Genomic DNA, 15797 nt, shown 5'->3' on the forward strand with positions numbered 1-15797 from the left:
TCTTACATTATTTGCTTAGAAGAGCATACAAACATACGTCAAAAACTTGGAAAAAATAAAATAAAGGAAAATGAGAGGCCCACATGTATGCATTCTAGTAACCATAATCAAAGTTAAAGGATCATGTAACACTTTAAGGAAAACGGGTAGCATTTAAGAAAAAAAAAAAAAAACACACAAAAAAAGTTGACAGTATTAAAAGGTGATCATACGTGGTCTACTAACCCTACCAGGCCACCACTCCTTTGATGGCCACCGATAGAACTGAGTTGCAAATTGTGACCTACCTTATTAATATTTATGAGGTACGTTGGATTACGGGGCCTACTTCAAATCGGATTGTCAGACCTATCAGTACATAGGTCAGTTCATACAATTTTTTTACTGGTCGCAAACGTACTTGTCTCAAAAATACTAGATTTAAATTGCAACCAGTTTTTTTGCAATCAGTTATTCATATATCTGGCACTTACTTCCCTTTCAACTAATGCATAGATACTGCACAGGGCCAATGATGCTTGCTTGTTCTTGGGAATTGGATGAGTGCATTGTTGGATGCTAATGATGGGTACACTACTTAGGAGCATTGATAAATATGCTGCCTGGGGCTGTTGAGGAGTATGTTGCTTTTAGACCATTAGGGCATATGATGCCTGAGCCAATTGTTTCATATACTGTCTGGGACCCCTGTTGGAAGACATTGCTGTTCTTAGATTGTTGGAGCATATATGGCTTGGTCAACGATGAATGATGTACATTCTGAAGTCTTTGATCAATGAACCATCTGGGACCACTGATGGGTGTAGTGCCTAATATCAGTGATGCTTATTGTTGAGGACACTAATACATATACTCTGGCATCACTGATGCACAAACAGCATGGATCAAAGGATGCATATAACCCCTTAAACAGTTCATGCCTATACTGCCTGGGGGAAATGTTGCATACCTTGCCTGGGGCCACTGGTGCATAGATTTGAACTCATAGATGCCTATATTCACTAGGACAATTGATCTGTATACTGCCTTAAACAATTGATGCATAATACCATTGTGAAATGTTTTTTCTTTGTAGTTTTCAAAGTGTTACTGTTTTCATGTCATGTACACATAGATGTTCACATCACTTGCACAAATAAGGATAGAGCAAACAGGTGTGGTATCTACCGATGCACATGATATTGAATAGGAAGTAATGAGTATTCATTATGATAGTATAATTTTCTGTATTGTTACAGGAAGTAATAGGTGTAAAAAACTAATATTTTGCTCATTCCGAGTGTCCCCAGCACTACTTGGAAAAGATCTACATCATTAATAATCACAAATTATTAACGCAGGGCTGAGTTCTGCCTCTGAACAGCCACACGCTGCGTCTCCCTGTGTAGGATCCCTGATCGTAATCGACTGAAGTTTTGATATTCTGACAAATTTGCTCGAAGTTATTTTGACTGCTTTCTGCCCGTTCAGAGTCCGTATATTCTTGCCATTGGTATAAGTTTGTCACCTGGTGCGAGGACAGGTAAGTGGACCCTCTGCATGCTAAGCTTATCTAATGTTCTTTTTTTATCCTCTTAGCAAGGCATTGCTATGGGCAGTGTTGAAATTACTTATTGGCCATTCCTACATTCCTTCTTTGTCTGATCAGCCATAGTTATTCAAGTCACCCGCTGTGATGTGTTTTTTAAGAGGTATCTCTTATTTTTTCCCCCCTACTGTCTTTGTTATGTCGCAGTGGGGCTTTAGTTTGAATCTTATCTTTCTCATTTGTGCATCTTTTGAACCTGTGCCTGCTGGCACCCTGATACTATTCACTCTAAAGGCTGTTTTCCCTACTAACTTCACATTTGTGGGCCATGTCAGTGAGTTGCAAGCATAATCTGTTCACCTTTTTTCCTGGCAAGTTAGTACTTTGGACCTGGGCATCACTTCTCCCAAAGGTGCTGTCTCTTTCATGTGCTGCAGACTGTAATGCCCCCAGTGGTCTTTATTTTCTAATTTGATAGTGCTAAAGACCTGTAGGTGGACAGTCAAAGCTTTGATGAGTTTGTAGGTTCGAAGAAAGTGAAGGTGAACCAAAATCTGACATCCAAGCGAGATTGTCATTTGCGTCATGCTGCTCTGTGCTTTTGCCCTTCTGAGGGCCTTCGGGCTCATTCCACCAAGGCAAAGGTCACTACTAGGTCTTTAGAAACAGGTGTTCCGCGTTGGACATTTGACCACTTCCTATGTAAGCATCTGTACATAATTTTGCTAGGTATTACTGTATGAACTCTCAAATCTAGCGAGGGGGTGCATTTTCACCAGCTTGGTCCTGCAGGTGAAAAGTCCAGCCCTTAGACCCACCACCTTGCTGCCTTGGTATCAGGCAGACAGTAAGAAATCTGCAGGTAGAAGTGCCCTCAGAAAAGTAAGGTGTTTACCTTTGATAATGCTTTTTGTGGTGGATACACTATCAAACTCCGATTCCTCACTATGCCTGTCCTTCTCTCCGTTCTGAGAAGTGGACTGTTCATAGGTAATAATGTCTTACATAAGATTTTGAACACTGACCATTTCCTTAATTTGTCAACCACTTTGCCTCGGAGTGCAGAAAATGTAAATGATAAAATCACATCAGCGTACAGCTGTGGCATTTTTATGTGGCTACGTGTAGCCAGGTTCGGAGGATGGGAGAAGTTGAGATCTGAGGCTGACAGTGCCTTTTGCTGGCATGTGGGAGCTACTGCAGAGTTTCCCCAATCTAAGCTGGCACCAGGGGATATTTCAAAGGTGAGGAATCTGGGGTGAGATAGTGTCCACAAGAATGAAAGTTACCAAAACGTATTCTTATACTGCAAATGGTGTACAATAGTGTTGACAATGAGTGTCATAATGAATTTAGAATTGTGATGGACACACATAGGGGGTGATTCTAACCCTGGCGGTCGGTGTTAAAGCGGCGGCCAACCCGCCAACAGGCTGGCGGTAAAAAATATGGGATTCTGACCCTGGCGGGAACCGCCAACACAGACAGCCACTTTAACACTCCGACCGCCACGGCGGTACAAACAAACAGCGCGGCGGTCACCGCCAACAGCCAGGCGGCAGACAATGTACCGCCCACACTATCACAACTCACCAATCCGCCATCTTTTCCGGGGCAGGAGCACCGCTGATAAAAACACGGCGGAAACAGACTACGGTCGGGAAAACGCTCACCACTACGCACTCCAGGAGGAAGGAGGACAGCATGGAACCCAAATTAAACATCCTACCTGCTCTCGTCTACCTTCTCATCTACCACGAGTACGAAGTCCGGCGCAGACGACAACGGTGAGTACTGCACCTACGACACACGGGAGGGGGGAGGACGAAAGGTTACGGGCACACACATATGCGACCCCCCCCCCCCCCAACTATGTACACACCAATGCAGAGCAACAAGTCACAGTGACACCACCCAAACACCCCAGAAAAATGCTAGGACATAATCAAATTTGGAATAAATATTTATGTACCAAAAAGCTCCTGAAAATTATCGTACAACCATGAAAGATATTCACAAGAAAACTAATGACATACACATCAGTGTATAACTGAAGTAACAAGTCCTGCACATCCTACGAATTCATCATGTCCGTGGGCCAAAGTTTTGAGAAACAAGGGCAAAGCCCACACAGGAGACCTGAGTGCTTTGGAGAGAACACTGCAGGGGCATCAGATGTAAAAACTACAGGCACCTCAGGGGGAAGGGAAGGGGGGGCACCACAGCCACATGAGTCCACGACGCCAGATCCACCAGGAGCCACCATGCCCACTGTACCATCCTGGGGAGTGCAAAGCCACAGTCTCTCAATGTCTCTACAGTGGGTGGGCTGCCCACTGTACCATCCTGGGGAGTGCAAAGCCACAGTCTCTCAATGTCTCTACAGTGGGTGGGCTGCCCACTGTACCATCCTGGGGAGTGCAAAGCCACAGTCCCTCAATGTCACTACAGTGGGTGGGCTGCCCACTGTACCATCCTGGGGAGTGCAAAGCCACAGTCTCTCAATGTCTCTACAGTGGGTGGGCTGCCCACTGTACCATCCTGGGGAGTGCAAAGCCACAGTCCCTCAATGTCACTACAGTGGGTGGGCTGCCCGCTGTACCATCCTGGGGAGTGCAAAGCCACAGTCTCTCAATGTCTCTACAGTGGGTGGGCTGCCCACTGTAACATCCTGGGGAGTGCAAAGCCACAGTCCATCAGGTGGATGACAGTCTCCACTGGTCAAGGAGGAGGCATGGTGGGCACAGTGAACCATAAACAGTGATTGAGATGGCGGTGCCCAGCGGAGCGGTGCTTGACAGGAAGGGCCCAGCGGAGTGGTGCTTGACAGGAAGGGCCCAGCGGAGCGGTGCTTGACAGGAAGGGCCCAGCGGAGAGGTGGAGAGACAGTGGGGTCCAGCGGAGCGGTGCTTGAGATGAAGGGCCCAGCGGAGAGGTGCTTGAGACGGCGGTGCCCAGCGGAGAGGTGCTTGAGACGGCGGTGCCCAGCGGAGCGGTGCTTGAGAGGAAGGGCCCAGCGGAGCGGTGCTTGAGAGGAAGGGCCCAGCGGAGCGGTGCTTGAGAAGAAGGGCCCAGCGGAGCGGTGCTTGAGAGGAAGGGCCCAGCGGAGAGGTGGAGAGACAGCGGTGCCCAGCGGAGCGGTGCTTGAGATGAAGGGCCCAGCGGAGCGGTGTTTGAGACGGCGGTGCCCAGCGGAGCGGTGCTTGAGAAGAAGGGCCCAGCGGAGCTGTGCTTGAGAAGAAGGGCCCAGCGGAGCTGTGCTTGAGAGGAAGGGCCCAGCGGAGAGGTGGAGAGACAGCGGTGCCCAGCGGAGCGGTGCTTGAGATGAAGGGCCCAGCGGAGCGGTGTTTGAGACGGCGGTGCCCAGCGGAGCGGTGCTTGAGAAGAAGGGCCCAGCGGAGCGGTGCTTGAGAGGAAGGGCCCAGCGGAGAGGTGGAGAGACAGCGGTGCCCAGCGGAGCGGTGCTTGAGATGAAGGGCCCAGCGGAGCGGTGTTTGAGACGGCGGTGCCCAGCGGAGCGGTGCTTGAGAGGAAGGGCCCAGCGGAGCGGTGCTTGAGAGGAAGGGCCCAGCGGAGCGGTGGAGAGACAGCGGTGCCCAGCGGAGCGGTGCTTGAGATGAAGGGCCCAGCGGAGCGGTGCTTGAGACGGCGGGGCCCTGTTCAGCGGTGCTCTTCTGCACTGCGGGCCCTGTTCAGCGGTGCCTATCTTCACGGCGGGCCCTGTTCAGCGGTGCCTATCTTCACGGCGGGGCCCTGTTCAGCGGTGCCTATCTTCACGGCGGGGCCCTGTTCAGCGGTGCCTATCTTCACGGCGGGGCCCTGTTCAGCGGTGCCTATCTTCACGGCGGGGCCCTGTTCAGCGGTGCCTATCTTCACGGCGGGGCCCTGTTCAGCGGTGCCTATCTTCACGGCGGGGCCCTGTTCAGCGGTGCCTATCTTCACGGCGGGGCCCTGTTCAGCGGTGCCTATCTTCACGGCGGGCCCTGTTCAGCGGTGCCTATCTTCACGGCGGGCCCTGTTCAGCGGTGCTCTTCTCTACGGCGGGCCCTGTTCAGCGGTGCTCTTCTCTACGGCGGGCCCTGTTCAGCGGTGCTCTTCTCCACAGCGGGCCCTGTTCAGCGGTGCTCTTCTCCACGGCGGGCCCTGTTCAGCGGTGCTCTTCTTCACCGCGGGCCCTGTTCAGCGGTGCCTTTCTCCACGGCGGGCCCTGTTCAGCGGTGCTCTTCTCCGCGGCGGGCCCTGTTCAGCGGTGCTCTTCTCCACGGCGGGCCCTGTTCAGCGGTGCTCTTCTCCACGGCGGGCCCTGTTCAGCGGTGCCTTTCTCCACGGCGGGCCCTGTTCAGCGGTGCTCTTCTGCCCCGCGGGCCCTGTTCAGCGGTGCCTATCTTCACGGCGGGCCCTGTTCAGCGGTGCTCTTCTCCACAGCGGGCCATGTTCAGCGGTGCTCTTCTCCACGGCGGGCCCTGTTCAGCGGTGCTCTTCTTCACCGCGGGCCCTGTTCAGCGGTGCTCCTCTCCACGGCTGGGCCCTGTTCAGCGGTGCTCTTCTGCCCCGCTGGCCCTGTTCAGCGGTGCTCTTCTGCCCCGCTGGCCCTGTTCAGCGGTGCTCATCCAGCAGGTCAAGGGAGCCAGACCTGGCCTGGACTCCCTGCTCAGTCGCCCTCGGACCGTGACGTTTCTGGACCCTTCGGGGACAGACTCCTGGCCTCCTTAGTGTCCTCCTTCCCAGCTGGGATGTGGCATGTGGGGTCCACCTTCTCCGCGCTCCTGCTGCCCTTCCGCTCCTTTGATGGGGCTCTCGGGCCCTTGCCTCCCCTAGATGGTGTGGGTGGTGAAGTGGCCGCACATTGCTCCTTGGGGGCAGCCCTGTCGGTCCTCGCACGGCGGCCCTTGTTTTTGCGGGTCCTCTTGCCGGGGGGGGGGGGGGGGGGGGGGCTGGACGTGTCCTTGCTGCTGATCGATGTGTCACTGCTGGCAAAGGGTGGGCTCCTCCAGAACCCATGCACAACAGTGACACCCAAAGCTGGGCTGGTGGTGGCTGCGGTGCTCTTGGGACTCTTTGAAGATGGATGGGGGAGCTCATCGGGGGGAAAGAGGTCAAGGTTAGCCATGAAAAGTTTTTTAGGGCCAAGGTAAAGGGTAGGAGAAGTGGAGATGGAAGTGGAGGTAGAGGAGGTGGTTGTAGGAGAGTCAGGTGTGCTGTCATTGGGTGAAGGTGCTGGTGCTGTAGGCTGTCGTGAGGTAGATGGCTGTTGGGTGGGTGGCTGCCTGCGTTTGTGTGTCTTGGAAGAGGGGGTGACAGACACAGTGGGAGAGGACACAGGGGACGTGTAAATGGCAGTGGGTGACTGCACGAGTGTGGACTGTACTGGAGGGTGAGGTGGTGATGGAAGCACTGGCTGATGTTGGGGTGCATGCAGGTGTGAGTGTAGACGTCACAGGGAGGGAGGAGGGAGACGAGGAGGAGGGGGACACAGGGGTGGCAGTGGCTGTTGGCATGTCTGCATCTGGGTGTTGCTTGGGTGAGTGTTTGTGGGATCTGTGGTGCTTGTGTTTGGATGAGCTGCTCTTGGGTGTTGAGGTGTGTGCAGGCTGGTCTGATGGTGTGGATGGGATAGGCTGAGGAACAGGAGACAGAGAAAGGCTGGAGGCAGTATGAAGAGGGAGGCTGGAAACAGGGACAATGGCTGCCGTCAGTGCTGAGGCCAGAGCAGTGAACGCTCGTTGATGGGCAGCCTGACCCGAATGAATGCCCTCCAGGTACGCATTGCTCTGTTGCACCTCCCTTTGCACACCCTGGATGGCATTCAAAAGGGTCGTCTGCCCAACAATGAGCGTCCTTACCAGGTCAATGAGCTCCGCACTGAGGGCAGCAGGGGCAACAGGGGCAGGGGCTGAGGTGCCTGGGGCGAAGGAGACGCGCCTTCCTGGGCGAACGGGTACGGAGCGAAGACTGAGGGGCTGCTGGGAGGGCGGGGCTGGTGCGCTGGGTGGCGGCTGTACCTGTAGAGGCGGGGGGCACGGATGTTGCCGCCACCGCTAGGGAGCTCCCATCCGAGGACGTGTCGCTTTCGCTGCTCTCACCAGCGGTCCCCGTCGTGGTGCTCCCCTCGCCCTCCGGATCACTTGTGCCCTCGGTGTCTGTTCCTGGGCCCACCGGGGCCTTGTGTCCTGCAGCTCCCTCGTGCTCCGATGCCAAATCTCCTCCGCCTGGTGATGCTAATGCACACATGCACAAGAAGATGAAGAGAAAGGGTGGGGGGAGAAAAAAAGAAGACCAGGTTGAGTGCATGCAATGTCAACACCGTTGGCGGAGAGGACAGACACAGGAGCCTAATGCTCTAAGCCGCGCAGTCGGGGTACACTACTTAGTACTACTGACTAGGACAACAGGCCAAGAGACGTCAAACGCGCACATGGGAGATGCTGGACCTTCAATGGCTGTACTTGTCACCCTACTGAGGTGGGGGCCGGGGGCACAGGGTAATGCCCAAGGGAGAGGACTACACTACAGAAAGCGCCCTGGCCTAATGTCACCCACAGCCCTCCTCCCCCACCCAGACGCCTCCACTGCGCAGAAAGATAGGAGAATGTGCTGATACTCACCCCCTTGTGTCTGCTGTGATGTCTTAAAGCGCCCATCCAATTCTGGGTAGGCCACCGCCAGGATCCGGGACATCAGGGGGGTCATGGTGCGACTGGCACCCCTCCTAGGTTGGGAGGCCATCCCCAGCAGTGTTTCTGCGGTCTTCCTTGTTCCGCGGCGGATGTCCTCCCACCTCTTGCGGCAGTGGGTGCCCCGTCTGTTGTGGACCCCCAAGTTCCGGACTTCCTTGGCGATGGCACGCCAAATCTCGATCTTCTGATGGGCGCTGACCTATTTGACATGTACAGGGTGGAAAGGAGGAAATCATCAATGACCTGCATGTTAGATGTGATTGGCCCCCCCCCCACCAACTTTGCCATATGGCACATGCTCTCATCTGTCGGGCGTTGCACTCCTCATTCGCCCCCCACCCCACCAACTTACATCCACCCCAATCCACACAGGCATAGCCCATTCCATGTGCACCCGGTGTACTCACTTGTTGGTCTGGAGGACCGTAGAGTAGCGCATACTGGGGGAGGACCCCATCCACGAGCTTCTCCAACTCTTCAGATGTGAAGGCAGGGGCCCTTTCCCCAGTCGCAGCAGCCATTGTATCTTCCAGACCGAGGTCACAGCAGCACTTGCAGTATAGGTCCTCTCCTGTGGATGATCAGGTCTCGAGTGATTAAGCAGATAGAAAATGGTGGTCACGCCCGCGGCGGTGCGTACCACGGCGGTACGTACCGCGACCACCGGCGCACTTCGTCATTGGCTCCTGAAACCCATAGGCTTCAATGTTAACCAATGCGGCTTTGCGCCGCGGTCTTCGACCGCCTACCGCCACGGTGTGCCCCGCCAGCGCATTGACCTCACATCCCATTGTCCCACTTCACAGGTCAGGCAGCCGCCATTTCAAGGGCCTACATGGCTTAATTTTGACTGCGACACACAGGCCTAGGCCTTGCATTGCCACACATACACGCCTTTCAACCCATTGCCATTCTTTAACTGTGCAAGCTGTCTGTACGTACCTGTGGTTTGGCTGACTCTGTGCTCCATGTTGTCCTTCCTAGGCACCGTCCGCTGGGACTTGGGATGAGAAGGAGGAATCCTCGCGTGTACCGACCGCTGGTGGACCTGTCGACAATGGAAGAACGCCATATAATACTTCGATACAGACTTGACCGTGCCACTATCCATGAACTGTGTGCCCAGCTGGAGCCAGCCCTGATGTCCCCCATCCGCCAACCCACAGGGATTCCCCCTCTGGTGCAGGTTTTGTCAGTCCTCCATTTTTTGGCAAGTGGGTCATTCCAGACCACAGTGGCCATGTCATCTGGAATGTCTCGTCTTATGTTTTCAAAGATTTTGAGTAGAGTGTTGTCTGCCCTGATGAAACTCATGCGGAGCTACATCATTTTCCCAGAGGAGGGTGACTTGCCTACAGTGAAGGGTGATTTCTATGCCCTTGGACATATCCCCAACATCATTGGTGCCATTAATGGGACCCATGTGGCTTTGGTACCCCCAAAAGACGATGAGCAGGTGTACCGAAACAGAAAAAGTTATCATTCGATGAATGTCCAGGTGGTCTGTTTGGCTGACCAGTACATCTCCCATGTAAATGCCAAGTTCCCAGGGTCAGTGCATGACGCGTATGTGATGCGAAATAGCAGCATCCCCTATGTGATGGAGCAGCTACAGAGACAACGTGTGTGGCTAATAGGTGACTCTGGTTACCCCAACCTGCCTTGGCTACTGACCCCAGTAAGGAATCCCCGGACCAGGGCAGAGGAACGGTACAATGAGGCCCATGGGCGAACTAGGAGGATCATCGAAAGGACCTTTGGCCTCCTGAAGGCCAGGTTTAGGTGCCTGCATATGACTGGGGGATCCCTGATGTACTCACCAAAGAAGGTGTGCCACATCATCGTGGCCTGCTGTATGCTTCACAATCTGGCATTGCGACGTCAGGTTCCTTTCCTGCAGGAGGATGGTGCAGATGGTGGTGTTGAAGTAGCTGTGGAGCCTGCGGAGAGTGAAGAGGAGGAAGACTCAGAGGACGACACAGACAACAGGGACAGAGTAATAGAACAGTATTTCCAGTAGCACACAGGTAATAATCACCCATGCCATTTTACATTTCCTGAAAGCCTCCTGCATCTCAACTTTGTCGGTTTCCCCCCAGACCTATGAACATGATGTTTGATTTTCCCTTCCCTTTTCTGTGCTGTATGAGCCACTGCGTGACCTCGGCTTGGTTGGCCCATGGACTAATGCTAAGTTACCTCGGTATGTGTAATTCACAATGTTCACAATACGCAATTGATATGTAATGTGTCATACATTTGTAAATAAGACAGGCTGAGTTCTGATTGATTTCAGTGCAATGTGTGATTTATTATTAGTGCATAGATATTGGTACATGATAGTGAAACAGTGATGGGTGGGGGTGGAGTAATGTCCATGGCGGAGTCCAGTTCTCAGTCTCACAGGTGCATTGTCCATATGCCTGTGGCAGGATGGAGCAGGGGCAGTTCAAGGTTTGACAGGGTGGTAATGTGGGACAGTGGGAGGACTTCAGGGGGTATGTGATGCTGGCGGGGGACTTGACATCCTACTCTGTCGGTTTTTTTGATCTCAGGCTCCTTTTGCGGGGCGGTTGTTGTTCAGCAGGAGGTGGGGTTCTGGTGGGCTGTCGTTGTGGTGGGGCCTCCTGTCCACTAGCGCCGGCGGAGGTGGTAGGCTGTTCCTGTTCCTGGCTAGTGACAGGGGCCCTGTGTGATGCCACATGGTCCCGAAACGTGTCCTCTATGCGGTTCAGGGCCTGGACTATGCTCCCCATAGCGGTTGAGATGTTGCTGAGTTGGTCGCTGAACCCCATGTAGCGTTGCTCCTGCTGTGCCTGGATCTCCTGGAACCTGGCCAGTACCGTCGCCATCGTCTCTTGTGAGTGGTGGTAGGCAGCCATGATGGTGGTGAGGGCCTCTTGGAGAGTGGGTTCCCTGGGCCTCTCCCCCCCCCCCCGTCGCACAGCAGCCCTCCGAGTTGCCCTGTTTCCCTGGGCCTCTGTCCCCTGGACGGTGTGCCCACTCCCACTGCCCCCAGGTCCCTGTTGTTGTTGGGTTGGTGGATTACCCTGGGGGCCCTGTAGTGGTAGACACACCGCTGCTTGACCTGTCCTAGAGACAGAGGCATGGGCCCGCTGGGTGGGAGCTGTGCTGTTGTTCCCAGAGGGGGTTGGGTCTGCAGTGGCCTGTGTCTGGGTGAGGGGAACCGACTGCCCAGAGGTCCCCGATGGTCCGGGCTGGTCGTCAGGTTCCAGGTCGACAGAGCTGCTGTCATCACTAGTGGCCTGTTCCGGGGGTGGGATGGACATTTCTGGTCCCTCCTGACTGGTGTGTTGTCGTTCGGGTCCTGCATGGGGTAAGAGTGTATGGTTATTGTTTCTGTGTGTGCATTAGCTTGCGTTTTATGGGTGCCCTTGTCCCCCCAGTGCTGGCATTCCCTTGGGGGAGGTGTTGTGAGGGTGTTTTGTGGGGGGGGGGTGATGGGTATGTGCAGTGGTCATGCTTAGGTGATGGGTGTCCATAGTTTGGGGGTGGCATGCAGGGGTTGGTGTTGGGTGGGTTGTGCTGGGGAGACATTCTCAGGGAGGATGTGTGCTGGGGGGTTCGGGGTGAGGGTGGGGGTTAGCATGCTGGGGGGGGGGGTGAAGGGGTTGGCCTTGTACTTACCAGAGTCCATTCCTCCGTGTACTCCAGCGAGGCCATCAGGATGCAGGATGTTGAGTACCTCTTGCTCCCAAGTTGTGAATTCGGGTGGAGTGGGTGGGGGTCCCCCGCCAGTCTTCTGCACTGCGATGTTGTGTCGCGAGACCATCGAGCGCACCTTCCCCCGTAGGTCGTTCCATCGTTTGTGGATGTCCTCTCGATTTCTGGGATGCTGTCCCACCGCGTTGACCCTGTCCACGATCCGCTGCCAGAGCTCCGCCTTCCTTGCTATGGTGGTGTGCTGGACCTGTGAGCCGAAGAGCTGGGGTTCCACTCTTATGATCTCCTCCACCATGACCCGGAGTTCTTGGTCCGAAAAGCGTGGGTGCCTTTGTGGTGCCATGGGGTGGTGTGTATGAGGTGTGGGGTGGTGTAGGTGATGATGTGTGTGTTGGTGTGTGGTGCTTTGTGCTTCTATGTGGTGTGTGTGATGTTGCGGTGTGCCTCTGTGTGTCTGGCTATCTATTCTCTGATGTGTCTCTCTCTCCTTCGTCTCTGGTTTTTGTTGGTAGGGGTTTGTGTGTGATGTGGGTGTGTGTTTTATATGGTATTGGATGTGTGGGAGTGGTGTGTGTATGTGTTTCAGGTGTGTGCCTTTCAAATTGTCCAATGTGGTAGGGGTTTGTAAAGGTGTGTGTATTTTGACCGCGGCGGTGTGTACCACCAATGGAATACCGCGGTTGAATGACCGCCGCGTCGATTTGCCGGTCATAATGGGATGGGCGTATTTCTGTTGGCGTGGCGGTGGAGGTTTGGTCTTCTCCAGTTTACCGCTGGCCGCTGATGTGGCGGACTGCAGTGGAGGGCGGATTTTCGGAGGTTTTGCAGTTGTGGGTCAGAATGTCCGTGGCGGCTGACCGCGGCGGTATTGTGGCGGCCTTCTGACCGGCGGTAAGCGGCTTTTACCGCCGAGGTCAGAATGACCCCCATAGTGTGATGCAGGGTTAACTATCACAAATACCACAGTTGACAACAAAACTGGTGATAATAGGAGCTTATTATGAATTCAATAGCTATAACTTAACTCCTCCGGGTTTAACCAGTGAAGAAGTCATTAGGTTACCTGTAATCAGCCTTATGGCGCATCACATGTACCACACTAAGCAAAATATTTTGTGTTAGTGATGGTCTGTTAGTTGGCTGTGTGGCTACATTCGATTAGTAGACACGTTTGACACACACACTGCCTGGTCATGAATAATTTTTGACACTGTAGACAAAACAACCTATACTGATGTCAGTCTGTTGTCGGTTCCATATGGCTAATTGATTACTGTAAGGAAATTCCACATTTTGCATGTTCACTCCCACATTTTTGGACTCATGCTGCTGTTTTTTCTACTCTGAGAGTTCACTGAGGCCTAATAAGACCTCAGTGCCAATGTTTTGACCCCTTACAGATTGCATGTCGAATCGGATGCACCCAATTGGCAAGGCTTAACTTACCAGGGCATGCAAGACAGTATGTCCACTAGGGCTGAAGCATTATTTGTGCCACCCTTCGTGTGAAAACATACAAAATGGCTCCTCCCAGCCTGCCACTACAGACTGGAAGGGCTGAGCGTTCACTGCCAGTTTGACTTTGCCATTTAAACTTATGGCAAAGCCGCCCTATCCCCTAATATTATTTGTAGGTCTGCCCTTAGGAAAGCCTATCGTGTTCTTTGGCAGGAGCAATATTTTGCTAAGTAAGACATATGTCTGACGATATGTTTTAGCAGCAACACTTCCAAATTGTTATTTTGCTGCAGATAAAGTTAGTAGCCCCGTTGGCTAATACAGGGTTACTGCATGGCATCCCCCAAAATTTGTCTAGGACTACCAAATTGGGTCATGTGACGTATCAAATTAATCATGGCATGAAATGTGGCCTGATTCCTGGTTCGAAATTAATGGCACTTTTAATTGTGGCCAGCTTGTAGACAGTTGCTCATTTGTGCTCTGCTTGTCCAGCAGCCTCACAAAGACATACACATTCATATAGGTTTCTGGCCACCTGGGAAGACGTTTAATGACTTCCAGGCTTAGAAACAAAGGGCAGTGCCACAGCAGAGAGGTGTCGCCTCTGCCCGGATGAGCACTCAGGGGGTTAGCCCAGAGGCGAGCTTCAAAGGGGAAGCTGCCTTAGATGGGCTGTCTGGTCCAATACCTCTGAGCAGGATGCCTTTTGTTCCTGTAGACAGTATGGAGTGTGCTACCTTGCTCCTCACGACTGCGAAGAGTTGTGCCATATTGAAAGGAGCAAGAATGTATCATTCTGGGATAGCCCGATGCCACACATCATAGGAACTTCATCACTTGGTAGAAGAGAACCAAGTAACCAATTGCCAGTGACCACCTTGTCTCTCAGGACACTTCCCTGGGATAAATATGGCACCCCTGGCACGTTGACCCTCAGTACCCGCTGGACTTGTTAACTTCGCCCAGTTTTTGGAAAAAACATAAAAGCTTCAGGCAGGAAGGGTCGACTGTGACACTGGTGTTAGTGTTACCCGATCAATGATTTAGATGTTAACAACTTTAAAAGATCTAACAGCAGTGACGTCAGTGAAGTGTTAGGATTCTAACACGTGATGCTAAATTACACACAGGTGTCTCTAACAGTCACTGCTGTTAGATTTTTTAAAGTTGTTAAAATCTAAATCATTGATCAGTTAACACTAACACCAGTGTCACAGTTGAGTGCTTTTTAAATGGACAACACAAAAAAGCATCCTGCTTCCAAGACTGGCTAACACTTCTTAGTGTCCCACACTGCACAATGTGGCCCCTTTGGGAAGAGAATGCTGACCAGTGAGATAAAAAAAAAAAAAGGGCACTGGTCTGTTTTGCTGGTTTCCTCTTATAACTATGGAGTGTTTTACACTCATGTAAACTTTTTTTTAAATTACTGTTTTGGCAGGCTCTGAACATTATGCTAACTGCTTCTTGAAATGAGTGTACAAAGATGGCAGTGGGAACAAACCATTTTTCCAATGAGTTGTTTGATCAGTGAAATACAAAAAAATTCAGAACAGCAGCGAGGCAAAGGAAGAACTTATTAGTAACGGAAATCTAGACACACACACACTCACACACTCTCACTTACACTCACACACACATACACTCTCATACACACACACACTCTCTCTCTCAGAACATAGTCTAGTAGAACGCGTTTCGTTGATTGCCTTAGTGTCGGCGACTTGTGTCGAGGTGCACATTTAAATATATTTGATTGGTCCAAGCTCACATCAACATTGAAGGACACAAGATCACATCACAATATAAATAAGCTTATTAAAGGCAGGCGCCATCTTAAAAAAAAAAAAAAAATGAATCATCTTTATCAATCCATATCACTTACTACCTTAAACATCGTGTATTTCTATGCATGTTTAACATAAATAAAACTTAACCCAACCATTGCATTTAGGCACTAATGTTTGAATAATTCTTTCATATTATAAACCCTTAAGAATACACTCAACTTCTTTCAATATGCTGCCTCCAAATCACACTTGTCAAATCATGATAAAGTCCTCGATGGGCAAATCACCATCAGTGAAATACTAACAATTCAGAACAGCCGCGAGTCAAAGGAAAATTTTTAGGAGCAACAGAAATCTAGTCAACAGAGTGCTTACAATTAACAGTAGGTTCCTCTAGCACATATATATATATATTCACTTAAAAAAGCAAAGGTTACAGGGACATTATAGCTATTGAGGCTCACATTTTAAACGTACAAACCATATAAATGTACATGTTATAGTTAAGAGTTATTTCAAGTAACTATACTCATGCCCTAAGGTAACTATAACTCGCACCCCGGCTGCGCAGTTTTTTCCTAAAGAATTCTGCTGCAAATATTACATTGTTATTATTAGTGATGTTATTAAGGATGTAATGAGTGCCGTAATTTGTGG

The 15797-nt window shown here is 51.8% G+C and overlaps 1 protein-coding gene across 2 annotated transcripts in view; it reads left to right on the forward strand.

The window, feature by feature from the left end:
• Positions 1-15797, forward strand: part of RNF123 (ring finger protein 123) — a 1441353-nt gene that overhangs the window by 409468 nt on the left and 1016088 nt on the right. The gene's annotated exons all lie outside the window — the stretch shown is intronic.

Source organism: Pleurodeles waltl, chromosome 9 (assembly GCF_031143425.1).
Source record: "Pleurodeles waltl isolate 20211129_DDA chromosome 9, aPleWal1.hap1.20221129, whole genome shotgun sequence".
Classification (NCBI taxonomy): domain Eukaryota; kingdom Metazoa; phylum Chordata; class Amphibia; order Caudata; family Salamandridae; genus Pleurodeles; species Pleurodeles waltl.